This window comes from Marmota flaviventris, chromosome 4 (genome assembly GCF_047511675.1).
Source record: "Marmota flaviventris isolate mMarFla1 chromosome 4, mMarFla1.hap1, whole genome shotgun sequence".
NCBI classification, from domain to species: domain Eukaryota; kingdom Metazoa; phylum Chordata; class Mammalia; order Rodentia; family Sciuridae; genus Marmota; species Marmota flaviventris.
This window is the reverse complement of record NC_092501.1, coordinates 140999074-141026891: the sequence shown is the minus strand read 5'-3', so window position 1 is coordinate 141026891 and position 27818 is coordinate 140999074. Positions and strand designations below refer to the sequence as shown.

The window sequence follows — 27818 nt, the reverse complement described above, 5'->3', positions numbered from 1 at the left end:
TGTTCACACATCCGTTAGGCTGCATAGGATTAGGCAGGAAGAAACTTTCAAACCAAACAAATCTGTAAGAGCCTTCCCCAGTGGATGGTCTGGGTCCTCACCAGAAGCTTCCCAGAGGGTGGGGCCTGAAGCCCTGTCCTTGGGGCATTTCCTGACCTGGTTTACATCCCACTGAACCTGCTGTCTCCCTTCAGACTAGTGACTTCACTTTTTAATCTAGTTCAGCTGCTGCCCATGAGTCTTCCACAGACTTATTTTTGTCAGACTGGGACAGAGGAGTTGTTGCTTTCCTGAGCGGGTGAAAATTTCATCTATCTATCTATCTATCTTTTACTTAAAGAAAAAAATATTGTCTCTGAAATGAGCTCACAATGAATTACCATATTTTTAAAAAGGTGCTAAAACCCACCTCTCTTGTGGGGTATTTGACAGGAGTAAACATCAAGGATGAATAAACAACATGGATCAGAAGAGAAACTTGTTTGGACTTGTTTGGACTTGTTTGGACTTTGCAGTAACTCAGTGACTTTTTAGTGCTGGTCACAAGATGACCAGAGAGTGTGTCTATGTTAGATAAGTGGATGATATAACCTTTTTGAGTGTGGATGATGTAACCTTCTAAGTTGTGGTCATAGGATAATAAAGTAGTCAGGCAGTATGCTTATGTTAGATAAGTTAGGTGTGAACAACTTGTAAAGTATATAAGCGCGGGGGAAACTCCATGTAATTGCTCACAACTAACTCTCGTCGCCTGAGAGTAAGATCGTGCAGTTGTGTGCCAGTCACCTCGTGTATTGCTTTGTGTGGTGTGCGAATAAACCAGCATTTCAAAAGGCAATCGAGTTCGTGCTTGGTGTTCGCGTACGTCGCGGTCCGGGGTCCAGTGCAGATATCCGGAAGGGAACTCCTGGTAACCAGACAAGGCTGAGAAGCTGCTCGTGACAGTTGGCGTAGTCGGCAGGATACGGAAGAAGAGCTCCGGAGCAGGTAAATATAACCCACATGGCAATGCACAATTTCTTCTACTGAAAACCTAGAATGACCGTGATCGTCCGGCGTCTAGGCTGAAGGTGGAATGAAAGGGGAGTGCCCCCACCAAAATCCTTAGGAGGACGGTGGTCCCTGTGCATGGGGTGGCTTAAGGAAAGGATAGAAAATTGGGCACTATATAGCTGGCATCAGGGAATAAGTCAGATACCTTATAAGATAGAAACAAACGGGTTTATTGCTTGGAAAATTCATGTAGCTAAACTGAGGATCCTCTTAAAAATAGCAACATGGGCTTCAAGGAAGTAATAAAAGGATTTAGGCAGAAATGTAGAATAGGAGAACTAAAGCTCGAGCAAAAGGAATTAAAATCTCAATCGCCATGGCGAGGTATTGAAAGAATTGTTCAGGCAAAGATGCCTGAGTTCCAGAAAGGAACCACAGTTGAGGTAACATTAAGTAATCCTCAGACCGTCCAGCCCATAATGGAGCGGGCTGACAAGAAAGAAATCCCGGGAATATTATGTAAAATTATAGATGATATAGATGATGACAGGCTAAGAGGCAAAAGGTTAGTAAAAGAAGCCCTTAAAAATGGAAGTAATAACCCATTTTTGAAAGACATATTGGACCAACTGGAAGCTCCTGATAAGGCCAGCATGCCAGTTTCAGTAATTAAAACATCCACACCCGGACGGGGACGCCCAGATGGGTTGGAACAAGTTATTGAAACTAGGGACTTAACTAGACCTGAAATGGTTCAGTTAAGGCAAGATTTTTCACAGAAAGGTCAGACCGACGGAGACTTTTTGTTTACAATTCATAGTAAGGGAGGCGAGTCTATAAGACTCGCAGGCAAGGAGATGCAGGTGGTTAATATCCAGATAGACAATCCGAGTGTTGCGGACACTTTAGCAAAGAATATACAAGAGGACCCTGACAGGGTACGCACACTTTGGGATTGGATTGCAATAGCCTGGGCAGAGGCCATCCCACATATAGATTGGGGTGCCTTTGAAGGCCAGGTACAGTGGAAGAATCCCAGTGAAGGGATTAAGATAGTAAAGAAGTTAGCTATTTTTAGCAAAATTTATAATCAGTTTCAAGGATCCCCTTTAAGTGCTCACTTAACAGCCGCGCTTAGGAGAATAATTATAAAAGGAGCACCAGAACAGCATAGAATGATGTTGGCAACCATGCTAGCTGGAGCCAACACCCTATGGGATGTAGTTGAGTTCTTAAAACAGCATCGAGAATTACAACAAGAGCACAAAATGTCATTTCAAGCTGCAATGTCATTTCAAGCTAAAGCCCGAAACCCAGTCTGCTTTCCAACGAATAGTAACGGAAATATTAAATGTTACCAGACAAATGGGAACAGTCAATGTTTCCAGACAAAAAACTTCCGTCTGGGAGGCCCGCCTGGCCAGCGGAGCCTCCCAAGAAACAGAAATATGTTGGGAAATGGCAAAGACTGGAGAAAGGTGCGACCAGGACAAGCCTGGACACAAGGAAATGTTGCTGTAAACAACAGGCAGATAGGAAGCAGAATGAAGCCACAAAGGCCGGTGCCGCGAGGAAATCAGGTGCAGGGCCAGAGAGGAAGGTTTGGTTTAACAATGCCAAGGTTTGGAACACCCAGATGGCAAAACAGCCGGACACCCGGCCGTTCATACAATTAAAATTTATAGTTGATAATCAAGAATATACAGACTCCTTCCTGATAGATACGGGAAGCGAGGTAACAATAGTCAGAGATGATTTTGTAAATAATAAACCAGCTAAGGAAAAAGTTATAGTACAAGGAGTATCTGGACATAGGGCAGAAATGAGAAAAGAATGGGTAACATTTAAAATATATGATTTGGATTATACAATACAAGTGTTGGTAGGCAAAGTTCCACATGGAGTATTAGGAATTCAGGAAATCAGGTTATTGTATGGTGAATGGTTACCTTTGAAGAGATTAAAGTGTTTTGAAACAAAAATTTTAAGTCAAGTAAAGATTGATCCAGTAAAATTGCCCCATACTCCACCAGTGTTTACTAAACAGTATCCTATTAAAGGAGGACACGAAGAGATTAGCGCCACAATAAAGGAAATGTTGGAAAAAGATATAATAGAAAAGGCATCATCATTTAAATATAACAGTCCAGTATGGCCTGTTATGAAACCTAATGGCAAGTGGAGATTGACGGTAGACTATAGGAATATAAATAAAGTAACCCCTTCTATGCCAGGTACTCTTCCAGATGTAGAGTCTATTTATGCTCAAATTAGGAATTTTTCACCTACTTGTTTTTGTGCTATAGATTTGAGTGATATGTTTTTCGCTATCCCATTAGATATTAAGAGTAGAGAATTGACTACATTCACTTGGGAATCAGTACAATATAGGTTTAAAAGGTTACCACAAGGATATAAAAATAGCCCAATTATAGCACATGTAACTTTACAAGAAACGTTAAAGGACTTTCAAGATAAAGGAACTACTAAGTTATGGTCATATGTAGATGATATATTAATTGCTGGGAAAGATATGACCGAGTTAAATAAGGTAAAGGACGAGGTAGTTACATTATTGAAATCAAAAGGATGGTCCATCAATCCTGATAAAATTCAGGGTCCAGCCACGTCAGTTAAGTATCTGGGGGTGGTGTGGACTACAGAAGGACCTAAGGTTCCAGATGCAGTGATAAATAAGATTTTGGCTTTACAGTCACCAAAAACCAAGACAGAGGCTCAGCAGGTGATGGGCATTTTGGGATATTGGAGATTACATATTCCATATTTGCAAATGATTCTGGCTCCAATACACAGGGTATGCAGGAAAGCTGCGGACTTTGTATGGGGACCGGAACAGAAAAAGTCATTAGATTTAGCTAAGAAATATGTTCAGACATATACCCAATTGTATGTACCTCAACCTGGTGAAGAAATTATAATTGATATAATATATGCCAATGACTTTGGAAATTGGGGCATATATACTAAAAGTAATAGTCAGACTAAAACAGTTGGGTTTTACTCCAAAAGATTTCCTTTTTCCGAAAACAAATACTCTTTCTTTGAAAAAACAGTGTGGACAGCTTATACGGCGGTACAGAGTCTAGGTTTTGTTTTAACTAATAGAATAGTTACATTAAGAACTCAGATACCAATTTTGGATTGGGTACGAACTAAGGAGGAAGACTTTAGAGGTTTACCCATGGAACAAAAAGTGTTGAAATGGAAATGGTATTTGTTAACTATAATTAATGATGCAACAGTGTCAGGGAATAATAAGACATTAAGGTTATCAGAATTAGTTTTTGCTCGGCCTATGGTAGAAGTACCGGTAGAGATTAAACAACCAAAGACACAACCTATTGGAAAATGGGGGGCAGTTGCTTCTCATAAAAATGCATGGTTCACAGATGGATCAAGTAAAGTAGTAGGAAATGTCACTAAATGGAAAGCTGTGGCATATCGACCAAGTGATAAAAAGATCTTAGTTAAGGAAGGCTCGGATGCCTCAGCACAGTTAGCAGAACTCTGTGCAGTAAAATTGGCCGTTGAACAATCTATCCATGAAAAGAAAAAGTATATACACGTTTTTTCGGACTCATGGGCAGTTTGTAATGGTATTGCCATATGGTCTGCAAAGTGGAAGGAATCTGATTATAAAATTAATGGAAAAGATGTATGGGGAATACATATTTGGAAATTTCTTGCGGAGGCACCTATACATGTAAAGATAGCGCACGTTGATGCTCACACAGGACGTACAGATGAAATATCCAAATTTAATAATGTGGCAGACAAATTGAGTAAATTTGACTCCGAAGGGCTAAAATTGGTGAATAAGGCCCCTTGGAAAATATCAGATAGAACAGATACAAAGATTCGGTTAAAACGTGACCCAAATTGGCATATAAAACTTCCTGAATTGAATGCTGATATTTCGGATGATGAGATCCGACAATTGCATAAGGAATTAGGACATATTGGAACACATGGAATGTTCCAGTGGTTTCAAGGAAGAAATATAAAAGTCACCTGGGGAGCATGCAAGCGTGCGATATCTGGATGTGAATTATGCGCATCCTCGGTACAACGTTTCCGGAGGAATCCACCCCATAATAGGCCGTCACCAAGAGGATTTAATGAAAAGGTACAAATTGATTATATTGGTCCTTTGCAGAATGGAAAATATGTGTGTACTATGGTAGATTGTAGTACCGGATTGGGACATGCATGTGCAAGTAGACATGCAGATCAAAGCTCTACTATGAAAACTATTTGGAGCTGGTGTGCAGCATATGGATGTCCTTGGAATGTGACTTCTGATCAGGGTTCTCATTTTACTGGTAGAAATGTTCAGAAATTAGCTAACGTTTTAGGAATTAATTGGGATTTTCATTTGGCCTATAACCCACAAGCAGCAGGAAATATTGAAAGGTTCAATGGATTATTAAAGACTAAATTGTGGCAGATAGGACAAGATGTGCCATTTGACAAGGCAATACTGATTGCAGTTTTTGAACTTAATTCTAGGCAAAGACTGCACAGGAGATCACCCTTTGAGGAAACATTCCAAAAGGACATCGATGTGCAGGCAGACGGGGACCCAAACCCAGATAATATAAGACCATATAAGGTGTGGATACGTAACAGAAAAGATAACTCTGTGATTAAAGGTGAGATTGTATCACACGGACAAGGAAATACCCTATGGGTATCAACTGGAAAAGGGGACCTCAGATTAGTAAAAAGCCAAGATGTTGTCACTAGGTAAACGTTTGTGTGTTTTGTTTAACATATGCTTTGTTATCCTGATTGTATATTCTTGCTTGTTTTTGGGTGGATATTTTCATTGTAACGAATGGCAGACAGCTCTTTTGAATGGTTCTACTTGTTTTAATCATAAATTGTTGGTACGAGATTTGTTACCCTGTTATGTACTTAATTATACACTATGTTTCTGGTAATGGCACCTAGGACTTTGTTACTTTTGCTATTTTTGCTACTTTGGATAGCCCTGCAGTTCTATTCAGTAATGGGAAATCAAACTACAACTCCCACTACTTTTACTACTACAACTCCATATTATTTTGGTATCAGGAACATTAACCTGACCAAGTATTCTTACAAAAATTGGATCTTCAATTATATTAATTTCACTCATTCACTTCAAGAGTGTAATAATTCTTGTGCAGTAATACCACAATATTGGAGAAGTAACAAATTCCTACAAAATTTTACTGCTATTAGATACCTGTTTTATCATAATTATGCATTTTGCCACCATTATAACAAACACTCCGCACCTAAGGAGTGTGACCATTTTTGGGACATCAATACAGTTGGGGTATATAGCCCAATGTTTAGATCTAGTGCGGATGGAGGATATTCTAACAAATATGAAACTAACCCCCTCCGATGTCATCTGGTACCTGGGATTATGGATATGTGGTCTTATAAGCCACATTTTGTGTATTATTATAGGAAACTTGGAGGCAAACCTTTAGTTAAAAGCTATAATGCTACAGCAGCAGTGCTTAATAATCCAAACCTTACTGTATATACTTTTGAGGAATTTACAGAAGAGAATGACTTTACATGTATAAAAGCAGCAGAAAAAGATGTTGCATCACTACCTTTTCAGGTTTGGGTGTCCAACAAACAGAATGATTATAATTTATTTGATTATGAATATGAAGAATATGACTATTCTTCATATGATGATGGAGAAGAAGGAGGTTCTGATGAATTTACAACTACAACCCCACGAACAACTACGTTGGGGATAAATTTGTTGCCATATAATGATTCTAAGGAAATGTTGGATGAGTGGAAAAGATTACCTAGACATTTACAAGGAGCTAGACCGTTGCCTAGATGGCCGCAAGTTTTAGTTGAACCCTACGGGACATGGTGTCCAAAAGAGTTACAGCAGTATCTAGATTCCATGAACACTAAACAAAGAAATATGTCTATATATATTGAAGATGTGCAAAGCAGAACTCATTTGAATTATACCCATTATGTTTCTTGTGTAGCGGATTTTCCTAATTTACCTATATATGGAAAGTTTGAGATCCTACAGAATCCTGATAGATCCTTAGAAATACGGAACCAATCTTATCTTACTATAGATAATTGGTGGAAAGTCAATACCTTAGGTACCGCCACTTGGCGATCACCTGTTGTGTTGACCGACCCTTTACCACAGCCATTTACCCATAACTTGGTTAAACCAGTGGCCACGCCTCCTAAAATAAAGGACAAAATCGGGTATGTTTGTATCCGCAGCATTTTTGGAGACATGCTTAACCGAACACAGGGACAAGCATTTATTGGTAGAGTTTGCTTCCCTGTTGATTCAACCTTCCTTAAGTGGTGCCAATATAGATATTATTATAAAATTGGTAATTATTCATCTGTAACTTATAAGATTCACACACAGGCCTGTAGGCTGGGTCCGGTTTACAGGACGACTGGGGTATTACATCCTAAATTTGGAATGTTTAATCACTCTAGATGGCTATTATTTGAAAACAAAACAAGGAGGTATGTCTTTAAAAATGCCAATAATGAATGGGACCTCTCAGAGATTGTGGATAGCCCGAAATTGGGACAGAGAGTGCATAGTCCAGGGTTACATGATTATAAATTCACCGTGGACAAATACATTGTTAACCAGACAGTATGGAAAAACTACACACAATATTATAATATATTTAATTGGACATGGTGTTATAATTTTAGCAGACAAAATTGTGTACAGAATCCTCTTCATGCTGTATATTTGAATGCCTCTCATATGCATCTTGAGGTGAATAATACGTGGCATAGGTTTGATAATCAGTCCTGGCAACCTGTATTGGTTGTCACACCTAAGGATATTTTGGAAAAACACTTATATAATGTTACATTTCTGCAGGTAGATTATACTTATAATGGATCCAAAGGAGAATCTTCAAAGTGGCCTTATTATAAATGCCAAGACTGTACCTTTAAGTTTTATGATAATTTCTTTGGGACTTTGATTCCCGTGTTTAATTTGAGTGATGACAAAATCAGAGTGAATGTCCATAATATGTCAATCCCGATGGGAGTTGATTCTAATTATGTGGACACTAAAAATGTTAGTTTAGCTATGGAAAGATCTATTTGCAGATGGTTTCCACATTCATGGCAATATGTGATTGGTATTCATAGGTCTATTATGCATAATGATTCCACGTACTATGATATTCCTCTTGATGTAAATATAACTGGAAATGTTTCCAAACATTATGAAGGTGGTAATGTTGTATTAGGCAATGAGGAAAAACAAACGAGGAATTATACTTTACATCCAACAGTATATTCTCTTGAATTTGTACCACCAGATTTGGATGAAGTTACTTTAGTGAATTACAAAACAGAAACTTACCTGGTAAATGCTGATGACTACTGGTCATTGAAGACTGGGTGCCCTAGAGCACAGCTCTGGGATACTATAATTAGATACCATGTGGATGTAGCAGATAGAAGAACTCTGAAATGGTGGTTGACACAAGGAATGGATTTCTCTACTTGGTCTAGTAAAATATATCCAGGAAAATTACCTTATTACTGGTATATGTTATTACCAGGAAGTGACAATGAATGGAATCTTTATGATATTGTAACACATGATGTTTTACATAATAATACTGATGTGTTTGATGCACATGCAGGTAATCATATTATATATAGTACAAAGATGGATATGCAGAAATGCTACATGGAACCGACCTCTTTGAATCCTTGTTTAATCGATAGAGGAGGATTTAATGGAACCAAGGGATGGGTTACTGCCCATTTCCCAAGAGCGGTCCTCTTCCCACGCAAGGAAAAGGACGGTAATTTTATGAAGACTTTAGAGGCTCCAGGATTTTTACCTTTATTACATCAGCCAGTTAGATTTTTGATACAACCACAAGTACAGCCAATTGTGTTACGATTGTCTGTTAGTGATTTGTTGAAAGGTGAAACTGTATGTCCTTCTTTTGAGTCTACTGTGTTGCCAGATTTGTTTTATTCAGTTCAAAGAAATGCAGCAGGACGAAGACCTTTGCAGTTCGCAGCGATTGGCGCTTTCCTGGCCGGAGCAGCTTTGGGGGCAGCGATCGCTGGAGCAATGACGGAGGAACTTCGAGTGGAAATTTCAGCTCTTCGAGGACTTCAGAATAAACAGAACTTTGTTATCTCACAATTATCTAAAAATCTGCACTCCGCATCTTTACTTATGGAAAGACTTTCTGCAGAACAGGAACTTTTGAAACATCATGTTGATTCACTAAGTAAGGTGATTGAGACTATGGATGCATCATGGAATGTACGTATGAAACAATTGGAGGCAACTCAGGAGTGTGAACATCTGCAAGCAATGATCACCGCGGGATTAGAAGAAATAAGACTGTTATTTAGAACTGGCATAGGCATGGAAACTGCATCAGCTATAACCATATTAGATCCTACAAAGGATTCTTGGTGTGAAACTGGTGTTTGCATGATTAATTTATGGCAAATGTCGACATCTAAGGTTGTAATAGGATATCCAACTAAGGCTATACCGAAGAAAATTGGTAAAGATTGGATAATACCGTTTGATAAGTTTTATTGGTTAAAATGGAACAATATATCATATTATGTGCCTAGTGAAGCCACTTATGCTATAGGTAAAACAACTATTATAGCATATGATCTTTTCTCAGATGAACCTAGGACTTCTGATATAACTATATCTATGCCTCAGGCTACTCTGTTCGATCTTGGGAATTTTAATATGTTGTCTTGTTATCCTGAACCTTACAAGGTTCGACGATGGCAAAACATCTCTTATAGTGATTCTTTAAGTTTGAATGCTGGTTGTCATGTACATACTAATGTTATGATGATGGAACATATGAATCTAACTGTTAAGAAACATCTATTTAGGTCTAAGAGTTTTACTGCTACGCAAAACTTACGAGTCCTGACTCAGGTGGTTTATATGTCTAATCATACTTTTGGGTTACATTCTTTTGTACCCCAACCACCTCTGTCAGAAGAATATAAAAAGATGATAAAGCAACAGAGGCAGCCAAATCCATTTATGCTTCATTGGGAAAGGAAATTGAGACAGTACATAATCAAACTACTGAACTTCTCCAAAGATTCTCAGGAGAAACTCATAAAGTTAAAATGTTAGTTGATTCTGGATATTTGATTCCGCGTGACTTTCAGTATACTTATGATTGTAGTTTTGTAGGTTTCTTTAGAAAATTAGTTCATGCAGATGTGAGTTGTATTATGAGATGGAATCCTTTCCATTGGATTAAGGAAGGATTGCTATATGTATGTTGTTTTGTATTATTAGTATTATGCATTAAGGTTTGTTTAAAGATTAATAAGTCTGCAGGAAAGAAAACTTACATTAAAATGGATAAACTTCAACATTACAGAGACCATGAAGCGAAAGGCACTAAGAAAATTAAATCCAAGAAGGAGAAGGACGGCAAGATCGAGGAATTATTCTGAACAGTTGCACTATGCAAATTGTCATCTTTGCATCGAATTTCATGTAAATACATGGTTTTTATATAGTGCATATACACTGTTTGGGCAGGAACGTTTTTCTTTTTTATGTAGACTAGTAACCTTACGCAGTGGACCATGGTGTCCGCTGGATAATAATTTGGAGGGTATTGTACCTTCTTTATGTGTATTCTTAAATCATGTTTGGAACTGTATTCCTAATATTAATTCACACTGTAATGTTTATTGTAGGTATGATGTACACTCGTGTGTTAAGGGTTTATTTGGATTGTTCACGGAAGTAATGAAGTCTGATCATGATTTGTTGACACAGCAATCTAATGCATTTGCTTTTTACATTAATGGGATTATTTCCCTTAGCTATGATAGATCATCGTTGTTTGGTGATGAGGTATTATGTAGGAGTTTTGCGCAATGCAGACGGAGGAAGACGTATAACCCTAGATCTTTGTTTGATATATGCTTAAGGAATATCTGTAAGCCTTATTTTGTTAAATTGTGGACTTATGTCGATTGTCACCAAAACTTACCCAGACTTGGTTAACGTTATAGAATTTCTTGAGGAACTATGTCTGTGGACCAGATAATCATCAGACGGATATTAGGACGCAAATTGAGGAACGACCTGTTGTTCCGGAAGGATCGCATGACTCCAATTCCGATGTTCTTGGAAAAAGATGTTGATTATCCATTTATGATAATTCACAATATGGTGATAGATTTATCGTTAGTGAAGGATTTGAATTTTGATGTTTATTCACGACTGACACATCCTTTTGTGCCACATGTGAAAGCTCCCTTTTGCTGTGAGATTCGTGCTATGCTTCATCCTTTTCTACACTCCTGTGTGGTCGGTGGCTGCATGGATGCCGTGGATTGCATCTTCCAATCTGAAGATTGGCTCGAAGGGTTGCGACAGCCCATACGTCTCCCCGAGGACGGGCAACTTCCGAATGGACGACCTAAGACAGGGGACCGTACTTGTCGCTTTGATACATCGGCACCATCAGTACCATCGGCGCCTCCGTATCAAGGGGGTGGAATGACAGGAGTAAACATCAAGGATGAATAAACAACATGGATCAGAAGAGAAACTTGTTTGGACTTGTTTGGACTTGTTTGGACTTTGCAGTAACTCAGTGACTTTTTAGTGCTGGTCACAAGATGACCAGAGAGTGTGTCTATGTTAGATAAGTGGATGATATAACCTTTTTGAGTGTGGATGATGTAACCTTCTAAGTTGTGGTCATAGGATAATAAAGTAGTCAGGCAGTATGCTTATGTTAGATAAGTTAGGTGTGAACAACTTGTAAAGTATATAAGCGCGGGGGAAACTCCATGTAATTGCTCACAACTAACTCTCGTCGCCTGAGAGTAAGATCGTGCAGTTGTGTGCCAGTCACCTCGTGTATTGCTTTGTGTGGTGTGCGAATAAACCAGCATTTCAAAAGGCAATCGAGTTCGTGCTTGGTGTTCGCGTACGTCGCGGTCCGGGGTCCAGTGCAGATATCCGGAAGGGAACTCCTGGTAACCAGACAAGGCTGAGAAGCTGCTCGTGACAGTATTCCATTCAGGTTCCTGTTTGTTGGGAGACAACCTGGGACAGCACCCCTGGTGGCTGCAGAAATCACAGCCGACTGAAGCTCCCACCACTTCCCACCCTCCCACCGCTGGTCAGGGTGGAGCCCACCCCAGGAGGCAGCAGGACACAAGGTACAGGATTTTCTTTTAAAAGAAAAAAATTCAAACACATCAAATTGTACAGAGTTTGAGAAAAGAACGATTAGAAAATCAGGCAGCCCTTAGGACCAGAAGGGGTTCACAGCAAGTCAGCTGCAGCCATATGGTAGAACAACATTTATGAACAGAAAAAGGGAAGTGAGGTACAGTACAGAGATTGGAAGTGGGGTACAGAGACTGCTAGTTGGTCCCCAGGCTTTCGCTATTGGCTGAGACTTAGCTATTTGTTACAAAAGCAAATTTCTAAGATAGGTTTTCAGTTTTTCCATGTGCTTACTCAGGTGGCAGTTCATTATGTAGGACTCTAAGGAGGCTCCTAAAGCCCACATTTACTTTGACTCAACACCCCCAAGACCAGAGAACCCTGCAGGGGATGAGACTTACCCTGGGAGAAAGGGCTTCCTCACTGGAGGTGAAGACTTAAAGAGACTTTCAAGGGCATTGAAGGACACAATCAACAGAAAGGAAAGGTGACCCATACGAATAAGAGAGAAGATATTTGCAAATCATGTATCTGATAATGGATTCATATTCAAAATATGAGGAACTCCTGCAGTTCTACACCAGCACCACCAATGATGAAAAAAAAATCAGCAAAGAGTTTAAATAGACATTTCTCCAAAGAAGAAAGCTCCCACCACTTCCCACCCTCCTACCACTTGTCAGAATGGAGCCCACCCCAGTAAATAAACACATGAAAAGATGCTTAGCATCTCTAATATTAGGGGAACACAAATTGTAACTACAAGGAGCTCTCACCTCATACCCGTTAGGATGGCTATTATAAAAATAATATTAGAAAATATTGTAGAGATAGAGAAACTGGAACCCTTGTGCGTTGTTAGTAGGAATGTAAAATGATGCAACTGCTGGGAAAAAAAAATATATATATGAAAGTTATACGTCCAAAAAATGAACCGTAGTATTCCCTATCACTCAGCAGTTTCTGTGTGCATATATGGCAGAATTAAAAACAAGGACTCGAACAAATATTTGTACACTTATGTTCATAGTAGCATTATGCATAATAGCAAAAGGTGGAAATGAACCAAATGTCCACTGATGATGAATGAATAAACAAAATGGGGACTTATTGTTTACTGAGACAGTGTTTCAGTTGGGAAATTGTATCTAACTAAAAGTAAACACTATGTAGTTTTTTTTTTTTTCTAATTCATTTCACTCAACAAAATGCTTCTGAAAACCATTCATGTTCTCAAACAGTATTAGTCACTCATTCCTCTGTATTACTGACTGTTCACTGTATGGATACACACAAAAGAAAGCATCGTGTGTGACTCCTCTTATAGGAGGTACCTAGAGTCATACAATTCATAGGGTCAGAAATTAGGATGGTGGTTGACAGGGTCTGGGGAAAAGAGGGAGTGGGGGGAATGCTTAATGAGGATAGAGTTTCGGTTTGGAATGATGAAAAAGTTCTGAGATGTTTTGGTGGTGACAGTTGCCAACAGTGGGAATGTAGCTATTGCCATTGAACTTAAAATGGTTAAGATGGTAAGAAAAGAACATTAAAAATTATTTTTAATCACAATTTAAATCAACTCTGAAGAGAGAGAGAGAGAGAGAGAGAGAGAGAGAGAGAGAGAGAGGAATTACTAGTGAGATGGAGGTGTCTGGAGGAGAGAGAGAGGCTCTGAAGTCCTCTCTAGGGAGGATGCTGTCTGGGTGCTGCTCCATCGAGGCAGAGGCTGACTTGCCCCTTGGAAGAGGAACCCATTCCTGTTCCGAGCTCTGTGATAGAAGATCCATTCAGGACCCCTTTCCAGAGGGTGCTTGGTCTGGGAGATAAAGGAGGATAGATCTGGCCATGCTCATGTCTCAGATGGGTCATCTTTCCTGACCCACTGAGATGGCAGAGAGGACAGACCATGCCCATTAGGGACTGTAAGGCCAACTTATTCACATCCTCCCTCCAGAGGATAAGTGAAGTTAACAACCTGTGAGCAAGAGAGTTGGACGCTGCTCTGGTTTGGACAGTGTCCACAAAGACTCGTGTGTTAAAGTTTTGGTCTTCAGTCTCATGCTATTGGAAAGTGGTAGAGATTTTAGAATACGGGGCCTGTTGGGAGGTCTTTAGGTCTTTTGGAATGAATCTGAAGGGGATTGTAGGTCCTCAGCTGCTCCTTTTACTCTTTTGTTTCTTGGTTATCAAGTGAGCAGTTTTCTCCACCACGTGCTCCCCACCATTGCTATCTGGCAGTACCATCAACAGCCCAAAGCAATGAGTCTGCAAGTCTTGAACTGGAAACTCCAAACCACATGCCAAAAATAAACCTTTTCTCTTTATAAATCAACTATCTCAGGTATTATATTATAGTGATAAAAAACTGATGAACACAACCACAGAGCTGACAAATGAAAGAAACTTTCCTTCCTTCCTTCCTTCTTTCTTTCTTTCTTTCTCTTTCTTTCTCTCTCTCTCTCTCTCTTTCTTTCTTTCTTTCTTTCTTTCTTTCTTTCTTTTTTCCTTCTAGGACTTTTTGAACTTAAAAAAAAAAAACACCCACCACCAACAACAACATAGCAATTGCTTCCAAATCCTCTCATACGCACAGTCATATGTTGCATAATGACATTTGGTCAATGATGGACTTCACATATGATGCTGACTCCATAAGATTATAAAGGAGCTGGAAAACTCCTATTGTCTAGTGCTGTGATGGCCATTGTAGCATCATATGCAGGACTCAGTGCATTTCTCACATGCTCATGGTGGTGCTATGTAAACAAACCTACTGTGCGGTAGCCACATAAAAGTGTAACTCATACGATTACATACAGAACCTGTTATAATGATAAATAACTAAGTTATTGGTTTGTGTATTTACTTCTATTTATTTGCATTGTTATTTTGCAATGTACTCCTGTGACACATGTGCTGTGTTACACAGCAGCTGCCTCATGCACCTGTTTACTGGTCTCTGTGTCACATCATTTTCTCTTGTGCTTCTTTATAATCATGTTTCCTTCATCATGGCCTTGGGGAGCACTAGGCAATACTATATATGCCAAATAGCCTAGGCATGTGGGTGCTGTGCCCCCGGAGCTCCTGTGTGCACACTCCACGATGCTCCCACAACTACAGAATCGCCCAATGGAGCGGTTCTCAGAATGTCTCCTCTTCACCAAATGACACAGGACTGTATATAGTTTTCCACTCCATACTTACTAGCCTCAACTGTAACTTTTGCTAATTTCTTTGCTGGCCATATTGCTGCTTCTACTACTGTTATTCCCTTTTGATGAAGTTTTCTTCAGGATGGACTATGTCTTCTCATTGGTAGGGGAGATGCTTTCTCAGATCAGATATATCCCCCTCCCCAAAAAAAAAAAACAACTTGATTTTTTTTCACACCTGAATGATATTGTGACAAGGCATAGAATCCTAGGACAAAGTCACTTTTTCTCAGCATTTCAGGAACTGACTACTCCACTGTCTTCCTGCGCTGAGTGTTGGTGATGAAGTGTGACATGAAACTGATTCACATTCTGTGGTGGTGACTTGTTCCCCCCCCCCCCCCCCATGAAGAGAGAACTCTTTCTTTATTCTTGATATTTTGACATCTTACTCCAATGTCGTTAGGGGTGGATCTGTTTCATTTTTGTTTTTAACTGCATCCCGTTGTGTCTTTCCAGGGTGCTTTCAATTTGAGGGCTTCTGTTTTAGGAAATTCTTCTCTGTCATTTCTTTAAAGTTTAGTTCTGCCCTCTTCTCTTAAATTGTTCCTTCTGGAACTCTTGAAAGAGGACTTTCTGACCTCCTGAATCCATAATTCTTACTTTTTGTTCTAACTTCCCATGTCTTTACCGCTGTGTGCCGTTTTCTGGGCGAATCCCCCCTCCCTCGCCTGTGTTCTTGGGATATTGAGTTCCCCATATCCACGATGCTACATACTGACACCATTTTCAGACTGATGGCCGAGGGGTGGTCACGGCTGCCTCATTCTGTGCTCTGTTCTATTCACAGTGACGATGGGAAGCCACCAGGGTGGCTCTGTTCTTTCTCTCCCAAATAAATACCCTGCCTCCTTGGGCCCAAGCCATCCTGCTGCTGGATCCCACCCACCAGATGGCTCACATATTGGAGGCTGTTTCTACCTTCTGCGGGACAACCCTTTGCACACATCCTAAGCTGTGTTTTCTCCTCTTCCGTGTAAATCTTTTAGTGTTTTTACAGACTTCCAGTTTTTAGTTTCCCAAGCCCTCTTTTTTCTAGTTTTCTGAGTATTGTAATGTATATTTTCTATTATGTCTGAAACCCTAGTGCTGGCAAGATGGCTGTGGTGTGTTTCAGTCATTTTGAGAAAAAGAAAGCTTCATATAAAGCCTGGAGTTCAAGGTCTAAAAGAGAGAAAGTGAGGCCTAGTGGTTAAGGCAGGGGCAGAGACTCCAGAGACCTTCTCCTTCACAGCGGCCTGTGAGGAGGTTGCAAGGAAAACCTTTAGATTTTTAGTCTGTGAGTTTATTTGCAGAGAACTGTCCAATTAAGAACAAAACCATTGGCCTGAGGCTGCATCTCTACTGTGACTTCTTATGTAAGGAACTGTCATCTAACCTGGTAAATAAACAAACGGAAACCTAACTTTTGTAACCCATAGCCAGACTCAGCCAACCACATGCAGCTGAGCTTCAGCCAGGCTCCAACAGCCAACAGATCAGACCAGATCCAAATAAGATAAATGCCCTACCTGGAACCAATCAAGTTATGTTTGCACTTTAATAAAATTCTGCAGCTCATGCTGCTGACATGGAGCTCTCTGAATTTCTTCTGCTTCTGAGTGCTGCCCGATTCATGAATTATTCTTGGTTCAAGTAAGCTCAGTTATATTAATTTTGTCTGAAGCTTTTCTTTTAATAGAACTGACATTCTCTGAGCTCAATAAATTCTCATGCTATAGCTGGCTGTGTTTACTCAGATCATCTTTCCCCCAGGTTCTGTCTAAAGACTTAGTAAGGTGGATTCCCATCCCTCCAAACTAGAGTATTTAAAACATGCAGAGAGGATCATGCCTGGGCTCTTCCTGTGGAAGAGGTGCTTTGTGATTATTTTATATGGAACTCTTCTGGCTGGAATATGACCCAGATGCCAGAAGCATGGGTGAGGGTCACTGTTGTCTCATGCTCATGTAATGGAGCATGGTTGAACACAAAACCCGTTGAAGCTCCTCTGTGTGTTGCTGTATATAGAGCCTCCCTTGGGGCCTTTGAGACAACTTCACTGGAGAGTTATAGCACTTTAAAACTTTGAAGGATTTAGTCTTTCTTCTATTTTGGCTTCTATCCCAACCTTATTTTGGTCTTGGGGAAACACAACCATATCCAGATAACTATTCAGAGTTAAAAGACATTTTAACTTCCTAGAAAAATCTTTTTTTTTTTTTTTTTTTAAAGAGAGAGGGGGGAGAGAGAGAGAGAGAGAGAGAATTTTTTTTAATATTTATTTTTTAGTTATTGGCGGACACAACACCTTTGTTGGTATGTGGTGCTGAGGATCGAACCCGGGCCGCACGCATGCCAGGCGAGCGCGCTACCACTTGAGCCACATCCCCAGCCCTAGAAAAATCACTCATCATATCTAACTAATGATTCCAGTAAGGGCTCCAAACAGGGAAAAAAAAATTTAAATCCTCAAAAATGTCTATCATTAGATTGGCAAATTTTTAATATATCAAAAATTTGCTTAAACGAGATGGCCATTATTTAGAGTTGAATAATGGATTTTATCAATAAGTCTGTTCGTTATCTTATTTTTAAATGTCCTATTTATGTATGTAATCTTCACTTGTCATAGAAAATCTAATCATGATTTTTTTTTTTTTTTCTGAATACTGAGTTTTTAAGTTGTTGCTGATCATCAAATGGACTTCTGGCGGGATTGTTGCCTGACTCTTGCTTCAAATCCAGTTAATCAGGAAGTTTGTTCATCATCCCTTCTCCAATCCTGTTCTTTTCCCAGCAGCCAACTGCTTCCCACTGGGAGGTTCCAGGAATTTCACTTCCTCTCCTGGGTGGAGCCACTCAGAGCTTTCCCTGCTTCGGAACACAGAATTGGTTGTAGGGGGAGAGGGACCAAGCTATCAACACACGAGCATTTGGAGGACATTTAAGATCCAAACCATAAAAATGTGACCCTCAGGAGGCCCATAAGGAAGAAGCTTCAGATTTGTCTTGGAGAGGTTGTGCAGGAATGTTCTCTTTTCTTCCCTTCTGGACTAGAGTAGGGAAGTACACAACCCTAAGAGTTGCTGGAAGCAGAGGAAGTCTTAAGGGAAGTAAGCCTTAGAATTGACCTCAAAAAGGTCAAAGGGAAGAGCTGGGGAGAAAACAGGTTAGTGCTGAGCTACTGGATCAACCCACATCTTCCCGGACTGGAACCAATCACTTCTTTTCATCATTTGAGCCATTTTGAGTGTATTCTAACTGACATACCGTAGTGTCATTCACCCTTAACGTTAGGGTTGTGGGCTAGGGTTTGAGATTAGGGCTAAGGAGTTGAGGTTAGGGTTGAAGTCAGTGAGCTTGGCCTCTGACTGTGGAGCCTGTTCTCCAGGGGATGGTCCTTCAGGGATGGACTAATTGCTGAACGAGGAAGATGTTACTTCTGAGGTCCTTCATGCCCAGATAGCAGCACATACCAGAGGGGTTCTGCTCCACCCACATATGGGCCCTGATTCCTGAGCACCGTCTCATCTCCATTTAGCTGGAAGTCTGGGAAAAATCAGGTCCTCCCGGAAAAGTACAACACGTCCCTTTCCCCTTAGCCTCGGAGTTCAGTCTAACCCGAGTCCACGAGGGATGAGAGGGCTGGGAGAGATGGCTCCTGCTTCCCAGCCACAGCTCCATCACTGTCACAGAGAACAGATGTGACATTGTCCAGTGGCCTTTCCACTGAGCATCTGACACGTTTTCTTTTGAAGACTGCTATTTTTCTTATATTTAATATCCTTATTAATTAGGAAAATTAGCTTTTGAGGATATAACTTGCAAATATATTTGTCCAAATGTGCCATTTGGATTTAAGATTTCTTTTTTCTTTCTTTTTTTTTTTTTTTTTTTTTTTTTGTGGTGCTGGGGATTGAACCCAGGGCTTTGTGCATGGGAAGCAAGCATTCTACCAGCTGAGCTACATCCCCAGCCCAAGAATTTTTTTTGTAATTTAGAAATTTAAATATTTAAAAATAATGTGAAATATCCACCTTATAGGCTCACGCATATAAGTATGTGCCATTTTTGTGTTTGGCTTCTTTAACTTAGCATAATGTTTTCAATATCCATTCTTGTTGTAGCATGAATCAGTAAGTACTTTGGTCCTTTTATAGCCTAATAATATCCACTATTTATTTACGCTACTTTTTTAATCCATTCATTCACAAGTTGATGGACATTTCATTTGTTTTCACTTTTAGGCCATTATGAAAAACAAACATTCTTTTACTAGTTTTAGTGTGGACAGATCCATGTTTTCCCTGGGGGACTGGGGAAAGGATGCTGAGGGTGGTGGGACACAGCCTTGCTTCCCTGAGAAGGGGTCTAGCAAGGGTCTACTTGACTTTCTGCCACCATGAAGTTGTCCTGCTTTTGTGACCAGAGTTCTCAGCTGCCAAGTCCCCACTTCCACTCCGGGCAGGGTCACAAAACCCAAAAGTCATCTGAAGACGGCAGAGGCTCTGGGGCCTGGGGTGTCTGCTATCTCTTTTCCATGTTACTTGGTTCCTCTTGTCACTGTTGCCATGGGGAAGCCACAGTACACAAAATAATAAATAAATAAATAAATGAATAAATAAAGCAAGCAAGCTGCGTGTTACCTGGGCTAAATGCACTCGCTGCTTTGGTGGGAGAAGCCAAGTATGGCACACACTTTCTTGGTTGACATTTGACTACTGCAGTCCCTCTTTGCAGCCCTTTGTCTACCTGGTCTGCACCCTGAAGATGCAAAAAAAGGATATACATCTTTGACTTGCTGACCATCATTCTATATCTTAAGTATGGGACCAGTTATCAGCAATGGAAAATAAAACTAGAAGAAACGTCCCTATCAAGCCAAATTTTGCAAGGAATAAAGAAGGGAAATAGGAAAATTCTGATGCCTCTTGCTGTTCAGCACGCTCATTTCCAACGCGCCCGTTGTCATGTGGCCTTCAGGACAACCAGCAACATCTACACTCATGAGGCCCTGGAGCAGCTAAGTGTCAAGGTCAAGAACTTCAGAGACAGGTGGACTGATGTGTTCTTCTACCAGCAGGACATCATCACCCTCCGGGACCTCACCAGTTTGGACAAGTTCCATGTCTCCAATTTCTTTTGTTAAAAACAGTGATCATGAAAATTACAGACTCTGATAAGAAAAGGCCAAAACAAGACCCTTCTTATTATTTGAAAAACACAAAGTGGATACCTGAGAAATCCTGCAGGGGCTCGACTAGGAGTTCAAAGCACATGAGATTCTTGAAGCCACCATGGAAGTCTCAGAAAGTGGACAACACCGTCTCTGGGCGGATTGCGTGGGGCTTTGATACACTGACAGCCTTGGAGAAGGTGGAGTGTGACCCCCACCACTGCCTTGAGGAGTAATTCCGTGCCACCACTGTTGATGCTCAGATTGCCCATCAGAAGTTCTGGGAACTTCCAGCAGCAACAGGGCCAGTCACTGGGGAGCCTGTTAGAATCACGATGAGACCCTCCCACCGGACGGACGCAACGATTCTGCAGGATAAGCAGAGGGTTCCTCACCAACACTCTGCTGCCTCCTACTTGTGACTAAGGAGGTGGTTGTACTGCTCTCAGGGCCTGTCCTTGTGCTCAAAGACTCGGATCCACAGTCAGCAACTCATCCTGCCTTCCAGGCCAACTTAACGTCCCTCCTTGACCCCCTGTCCTTTTGTTAAATGTGTCCAAAGAATGAAAACAAAGAATACCTGGTAGCTAACAGACATACTTTATTGATGACACATTAGTGTACAACTCGACAGTTTACAAATCATATTAGTCTACTTTATTTCCACAACATCTCCATAGGATTATTCTGAAAAGCTGCTCTTCCCCTCATTTTACATGAAGAAAAGGGAGCAGGAAGGCATTGCCCCCAGTTAAACAGATGGTTAAGTAGAAACAGCAAGTTAAATGCGAACGGGAAGTGTGTATATATTTAAAAGTTGTATTCTCAGCATCATTTATGGTACTTGTCACCTAGATAAAGTGCATGTTCATTGAATGAATGAACAAATCAAAGAATGGAGTTGGAATCATAAAAAGATAATGGGTTTGTTTTTCATTATTGCTACAGTTTGAATATCATTTGTCCTTTCTGAAACTTGTGTTGAGATTTAATCCCCATTATGAGGTTTTAAGAGGTGGGATAAGGTGGAACCTTTAAAAAGTGACTTAGGGCTCTGCCCTTGTTAATGGATTGTGGCGTTCATGTGGTTAATGAGTGAATGGGTGTGGGTTATCTGGAGAGTGGGTGCACACTAAAGCCAGCTTGCCTGGGTCTCTCACCCTTCCTTTTTCTTGCTATATGATGCCCTGCACTGCTTTGGGACTCTGCCATCAAGAAGGCTGTCACCACATATGGCCCTTCAACCCTGGAACAGAACTATGAACCAAAATAAATATCTTTTCTTTAAAACCTACCTTGTGTAAGTCTGTAGTACTGTGTTATTAGTGGCAGAAAATGGACTAAAGCAATGATCCACTCATTTTTCCAGAAAATATTTACCAAATGCCTGGTATGTGCTAAGTATGAGCTTAAGTGCTCAAATTCAATACTCTTTGTGAAAGCATTCCAAGTGCAAAGAAAAAAAACAGAACTGTTGATACCTTTAATGTTCTATTGCCTTTTTTAAAGTTTCAAACAGATTTTTATATTTAAAGTCTTGAACTGACTTGCTAAGGAGATTCCTTTGTTAAAATCCATTTTGTATAGGCTATATGGAGTTTCACCTTGTTTACCTTGAGAATGGGCACTTCTCAGGTAGAAAGCCATGCCAATTGTTTTATATTATAAGGGCTTAGTACAGTCTGACCTTCTCAGAAATATTGAATTATATTCTTCTCAATCTAAGTCTCTGGAAGTATGTTAGGTTGTCTAGTCATTCAAATTTATGGTGAGCCATTAAGAGTTGAATTTACTATTTCAGTATGCATCATAGTAGGCAAAAAAAAAATCTATACTTCTTAGGTGAAGGCAATATATAGATTTGAGACTGTCAGACTGTAGAGTAACAAGAGAGTAGAAGGAAGATCAGTCTGCAGAAATGAGGGGCTAACTAATCAGGAGAATGGCCTGACTTGTAGCTCCCCAGGGATGGGATGTAGACCAGAAAGAAGACAGGACCAAGTAATTTAGCTTCTTATATTACATGGAAACTTTGAAAGATTAAATTCATGGAATTGATTAATAAACATTGTTTCAAGATTTAAAAACTCAGCATGGTTCAATTTCTTCTTTCCCTGACCTGCTCAGGAAACAGAAAAGTGAAATGCATGTTCAGTGTGTTTTGAAGGTCAAGTTTGGCAAAGTCAGCCCTGAGAAATGCAAAGAGGAAGAGCTTTGGAGTGAGACCAACCAGGGTTCAAATCCTGGCTCTGGCAATTTAGGCAAGTTATTTAGTCTCTCTGAGATCCATTTTCCTCATCTGAAAAACGGATATTATTTACTTTAGTAGGGTCAGGGATGTAGAAAATGGAGGCTGTTATTTTGTACCTTTTATGAAAGTAGGAAAAATTGGGCCTCATTAGAAAAAGTGTTGTCACACTTATTTCCTGCCTTTCTTAAAAGAAAAAAGGATGTCTCCTAGAGTGTTAATGGTTCAGAAAGAAAAACGAAAATGAGGAACACATGGTACTTTTCAGAGACTCAAGATTTCTTACTCAAATTTAATCATAATTGCATAATAAGAATGGAACCCTGCCCTCTTGTATCTCTTATTGCTAGATTTACTAGCTTCATCTGAGAAAACAAGGGAGGCTTTAGTTCATATCCTTGAATGCCAACCCAAATGTCTCATGTTTCTGATAATGTTCTTTGGGGCCTTGAACAAACTAGCAATAAAAGAGATGGAAGACTGTGGATTATTCATTCATCAGTTTCTATCTTTCAGAATCTTTAAGAAGAGTTTTTTTTTTTTTTTTTAAACTCTTCTCTCATAAACTTGGTTGTTTTCTCTTGGGTAATTTTTCTTGTCTTTGAAATGTCCTGTCACATGTCAATGGAATGACTTGCTCTTTGCTCACAGCGCTCCCACTAGCCACTCCCCACACCCCACACGGGAGTGAATGGCGGACAGCATTCTAGAGCTCGATTGGGATGAGTTGAGGCTGCTCTGGGCAGAGCCCAGGACAACAGGGTGGAGCCTGGACCTGGCTTGACACTTGGACCTATTCCTTATCTGCATTTTTTTTTTCCACAGCAGGGCGAATGTTTGCAAATATTGTGCAATAGAAGTAGCTGTCTTGCATAATACTAAAAAAGTTGGCATGAGGTTTACAGACAATCAAAACAACTTAGGCAATTGTTTTCAGCTGAAGTACTTGATAATTAGCCACATCTTATTTTTTTAATTCATAAAAACCTAACTCTTTTTTTAGTATATAAAAAGTCAACTCTGTGATATTCTAAATACCTAAAGTGACATTGGTATGTTTAAACCTCGTGTTTATCTTAAACATCCCTGTGCCTTATTCAGGAACCTTAGCGAGCTTATCAGTCCTTCAGAATCAGGGAAACTGACAGCTGAAGATTCTCACTTCCCCGGGTCTTGGGAGAAATTCCCAAACTTTTCACTTTTGTATATCACTCTTTTCATATCTTGCAGTCAGAAGACGTATTTATTCACAATGTAACAAACAGAAGAATTTCTTTTTAAATTTTCCTATTTTAGAGGAGGACATCGATGTTCAAGGCAATTAAAAGATTTTTTTCATATATTCATTAGTGGTTTGGATGATGATGATGAGTTTGTAAAATTACTGAGTCTAGAGGAGAAACTACATGTATTGGATTCAAGTTGCAAAATAATTGAAGTAAATTTAATCTTTCAGTATAAAAATGAAATTATAAATGTGTCAGAAGAAAGTAAAAAATAATGTTGCTATAATTTGGAGGGAAGGTAAAGAAGGACTTTATAATTGGGACACCCAGAACAAAAATCATGATGGAAAATATTGGTGGAGTTGAATACTGAGAACTTATATCACACACATACCACACTTGTGCGCATGCACGCGCGTGCACACACACACACACACACACACACCTCACACATAAATTGAATGATGAAAGTATGATTTGGTGTACTTTGGCATTTTTTAAACAAAAAAGTAAATGATAAACTAAAAAAAAAAAAGAAAAAAGGTAAACATCTTTATAAAGAGCTCTTACAAACCAATACAGAAAAAGATGGATCCATATGTTAACAACACACAAACAGCAAATTCACAATGGAAAAAAAAATGGCTAATGAACATAAACAAAATGTTTACTTTTCCTGGGACCAAAAATTTAAAACAATAAAATTCTCCAACCTAATAGGAAAAAATGAAATAGAATGAAAATACCTAGTGTTGTTGGCAAGGATATATGGAAAATAAGCACCTTCATATGATGGCATTGAGAATTTAAATTAATACAACCTTCTGGAGAGCAATTTGGCATTATGTATCAAACTGCTTTTAAAAAGGCATAATATCTGACTCAGCCTAGGGATGAATTCCCAGCAAGTAATTGAACGAGTTGTCAAAGATCCAAGCACAACAATTTTTCTAAATCACAATGTTTTTGTTTATAATAATGAAAAATAAGAAACAGCTTAAAATATTGACAATTTAGGGTCTTATATATCATAATCAACTCATAAAAACATTACCAATGCTATGAAAAATTTAATAAATTTTTTTTTTAAGAAAAATGCATATACACCAGTGAATACATGCACACACACACACCAGGGGGTGTGTGGAGAGAGTAAGAGAGTATGTCACTGTTCTTAATGCTTTTTACATAGCAATGCATTTAATCCTCACTGCTTTATTATAGCAGGGGATATAATAAAGTCCATTTCACTAAAGAGGACACTGAGGCAGAAAGAGGAAAGCACTTGCCTGAAGCCAGATAGCTGGCAAGTGACAGAGACAGGATTCAAATCTAGGTCCTGTGCTCTTGAGTCCTGGCCATGGACTAACCCTGCTATCCCAGGTGAAATAATATCCTCTCTGTGCTCTGCTTGACACAGGTATAGGCTTGGGAGACACACTGGCCAAACATCGGTACTGACCTTGGGTAGGGATGATTGGAGGGGTTTTCTATTAATTAAAAAAACGAAATCAATATTTTCTAATTTTTCTGCACTTAGCGCAAGTTACTCAGTGGTAAAACATTAAAGTTTTTGTTTTTTTTTTTAAAGTTGAAAAGTTGAGGAAATATTCATTCTTCCCTGCCATCCTGTTCCATTCCTTTGGTAATTTAAAGGTCACAATAAAACTAAGGAGGCCTGGCTCAGCTTCCCTTAAACACAACTAAGCTAAATCCTTGATTGTAAGCCTCACAAAAAACACAATATGTGTGGGAGGGATTTTTGCTTTTTCCATTTCATTTCATATCTTCCTGAACATTCTGTGCCTGTCAGTTTTTTCTCTAAAGCAATTATTCCACAAGGCCCAGCATTCCAGAGACCTGATGCCCAGACCCTGAGTTCAGGCGCATGGTGTGAGGCCCATCTTCCACCACTGTCAGCCTGGCGTTGCCTAAGATCCTTGTTATTTACGCTCAGTGTTTTCTCAAGTCCTAGAGGACACTGGTGTGAGGAAAATTCTTGGTTTTTTCCCCTAATTCAACACAATTGTGCCTCTTGCGATTGTAACAAATGCCAAGAGGGACTAGAAATAGTACAATGTTTCCTGGTATTAAAATATATAAATTTTTAAAAAAGAGAGAACCGTAGGAGTTATTTTTTTCTGAAATTGGCATCAGCTTTAACAACTCCTTGTTCTCATTTGGAAAGAGGTGGGCCTAATAAGATTCTTCAGCATAATAATGATGGTGATGGCTGCTATAACTCTCTGGAGACTGGTCCTGGGCCCCACCTCATGCAAAGTGCTTTGCACACACTAGTTTAATGACTGCTCTTAGCAGGCACGGGTGAGAGGTAAGGGCATTCCCACTTTTTGCAGGGCTTGGTGGCTCAGTGGCTGGACCATAGTCACAGAACTCAGAAATGAAAGACCTGTAACTCAGGTCTGTCCAGTCTGCCCAAGTTCAGTCTCTGCCTGACCATTGAGAGACCAGAGGTGACTACTGATGATGTGGAGAGCTAGTGTCACTTCTCACTCCTCTACTCACCCTAGAAAGCACCAGAGTCAGAGGTATGATCTGTGTTGTTTGTGGAATGAATGAATGAATGAATGAATAAATTGAATGAATCAATGCATGCATGAACAGGGCCACCACCAAAAAAGACTGTGGACAATTAGAAAAAAAATAAAGACGTGAACATACTTTATATACAGAGATAGGAAAAATCGTGCTCTATACGTGTAATAAGGATTGTAATGCATTCCACTGTTGTTGCACATTTAAAAAAAATAATATCAATAAATAAAAAGACCAGTATGTAAAGTTACTCTTTTTTAATTTAGAAAAGATATTTCTCTTAAACAGAAGAGTAGGAGGTCTGGGTATTGGTGGTGGCTCTGATTCTCTTTTGGTCTGAAGTCTCTTAAACAGGAAGGTCCTTGAAGTTCTGGAGAGAGAAGGCTACGAGCGAGCGGTGTAGAGAAGGAACAACTCATCCTAGATCCCAGTCTGAACTCCAGAGCAGGGAATGGCAACCGTTTTCTGGAAGGGGTCAGGCAGTAAATGTTTTGGGCCTTGGCAGCTAGGAATTCTTTACTGCCACTCTGCAGTTCTGCCTCTGTAATATGAAAGCAGCCATATGCAAATGAACATGTGCCGCTGTATTTCAATTAAACTTTATTTATGGCCATTGAAATGTGAACATCAAATAAATTTCATGTCATAAAATATGACTCTTCTTTAGATTTTCTGTGGGGTGCTGGGGATCAATCCCAGGCCCTACTCATGCTAGGCAAATGTGCATACGCTCTGCCACTGAGCTACACTTTTTTTTAAAAAATTTTTGCTATTTAAAAATGAAAAAAAAAAAAAAAGAAAGAAAGAAATTCTTCACCATGGTCATATAAATGCAAGCAGCAAGCTGGGCTTGCCTGGGGACTATAATTTGCCCACTGCTGCTCTAGAGGCCAGGCACACAGAAAGAGGGACCTATCTATCTTTTCTTTTATGTTGGCTCAGCTGCTGCTGTGGATAAATATTTGTGTGCCCTCAAAATTCATATGTTGAAGTTAATTACCAAAGCGATGGCATGAGGAGTTGGGGCACTTGGGAGATGACCGGGTCATGAGGATGGAGCCCTTATGATGGATTCAGTGCCGTTATAAAGGAGGCTGGAGGACATGCGAGGACACAGCTAGAAGGCTCCATCTATGAAGCAGAGATCAGCCTTTGC

General features: G+C 39.8%; 2 long non-coding RNA genes across 5 annotated transcripts; one reads left to right on the top strand and one right to left on the bottom strand.

Moving 5' to 3' along the window:
• Positions 1 to 432: 432 nt before the first annotated feature.
• LOC139705454 (uncharacterized) lies at positions 433 to 11991 on the top strand. 4 transcript variants are annotated; one of them, XR_011707412.1, is made up of 4 exons: positions 433 to 987; positions 5524 to 5626; positions 10443 to 10561; positions 11089 to 11991. It is a non-coding gene; the product is annotated as an uncharacterized lncRNA (long non-coding RNA). The 4 variants fall into 4 exon arrangements; XR_011707411.1 differs by having other exon boundaries at positions 5524 to 5666; XR_011707414.1 differs by lacking the exon at positions 5524 to 5626.
• Positions 8884 to 11157, bottom strand: LOC139705456 (uncharacterized). The gene is made up of 2 exons (XR_011707416.1): positions 11067 to 11157; positions 8884 to 9178 (listed from the first exon to the last, which is right to left on the bottom strand). It is a non-coding gene; the product is annotated as an uncharacterized lncRNA (long non-coding RNA).
• Positions 11992 to 27818: the final 15827 nt, after the last annotated feature.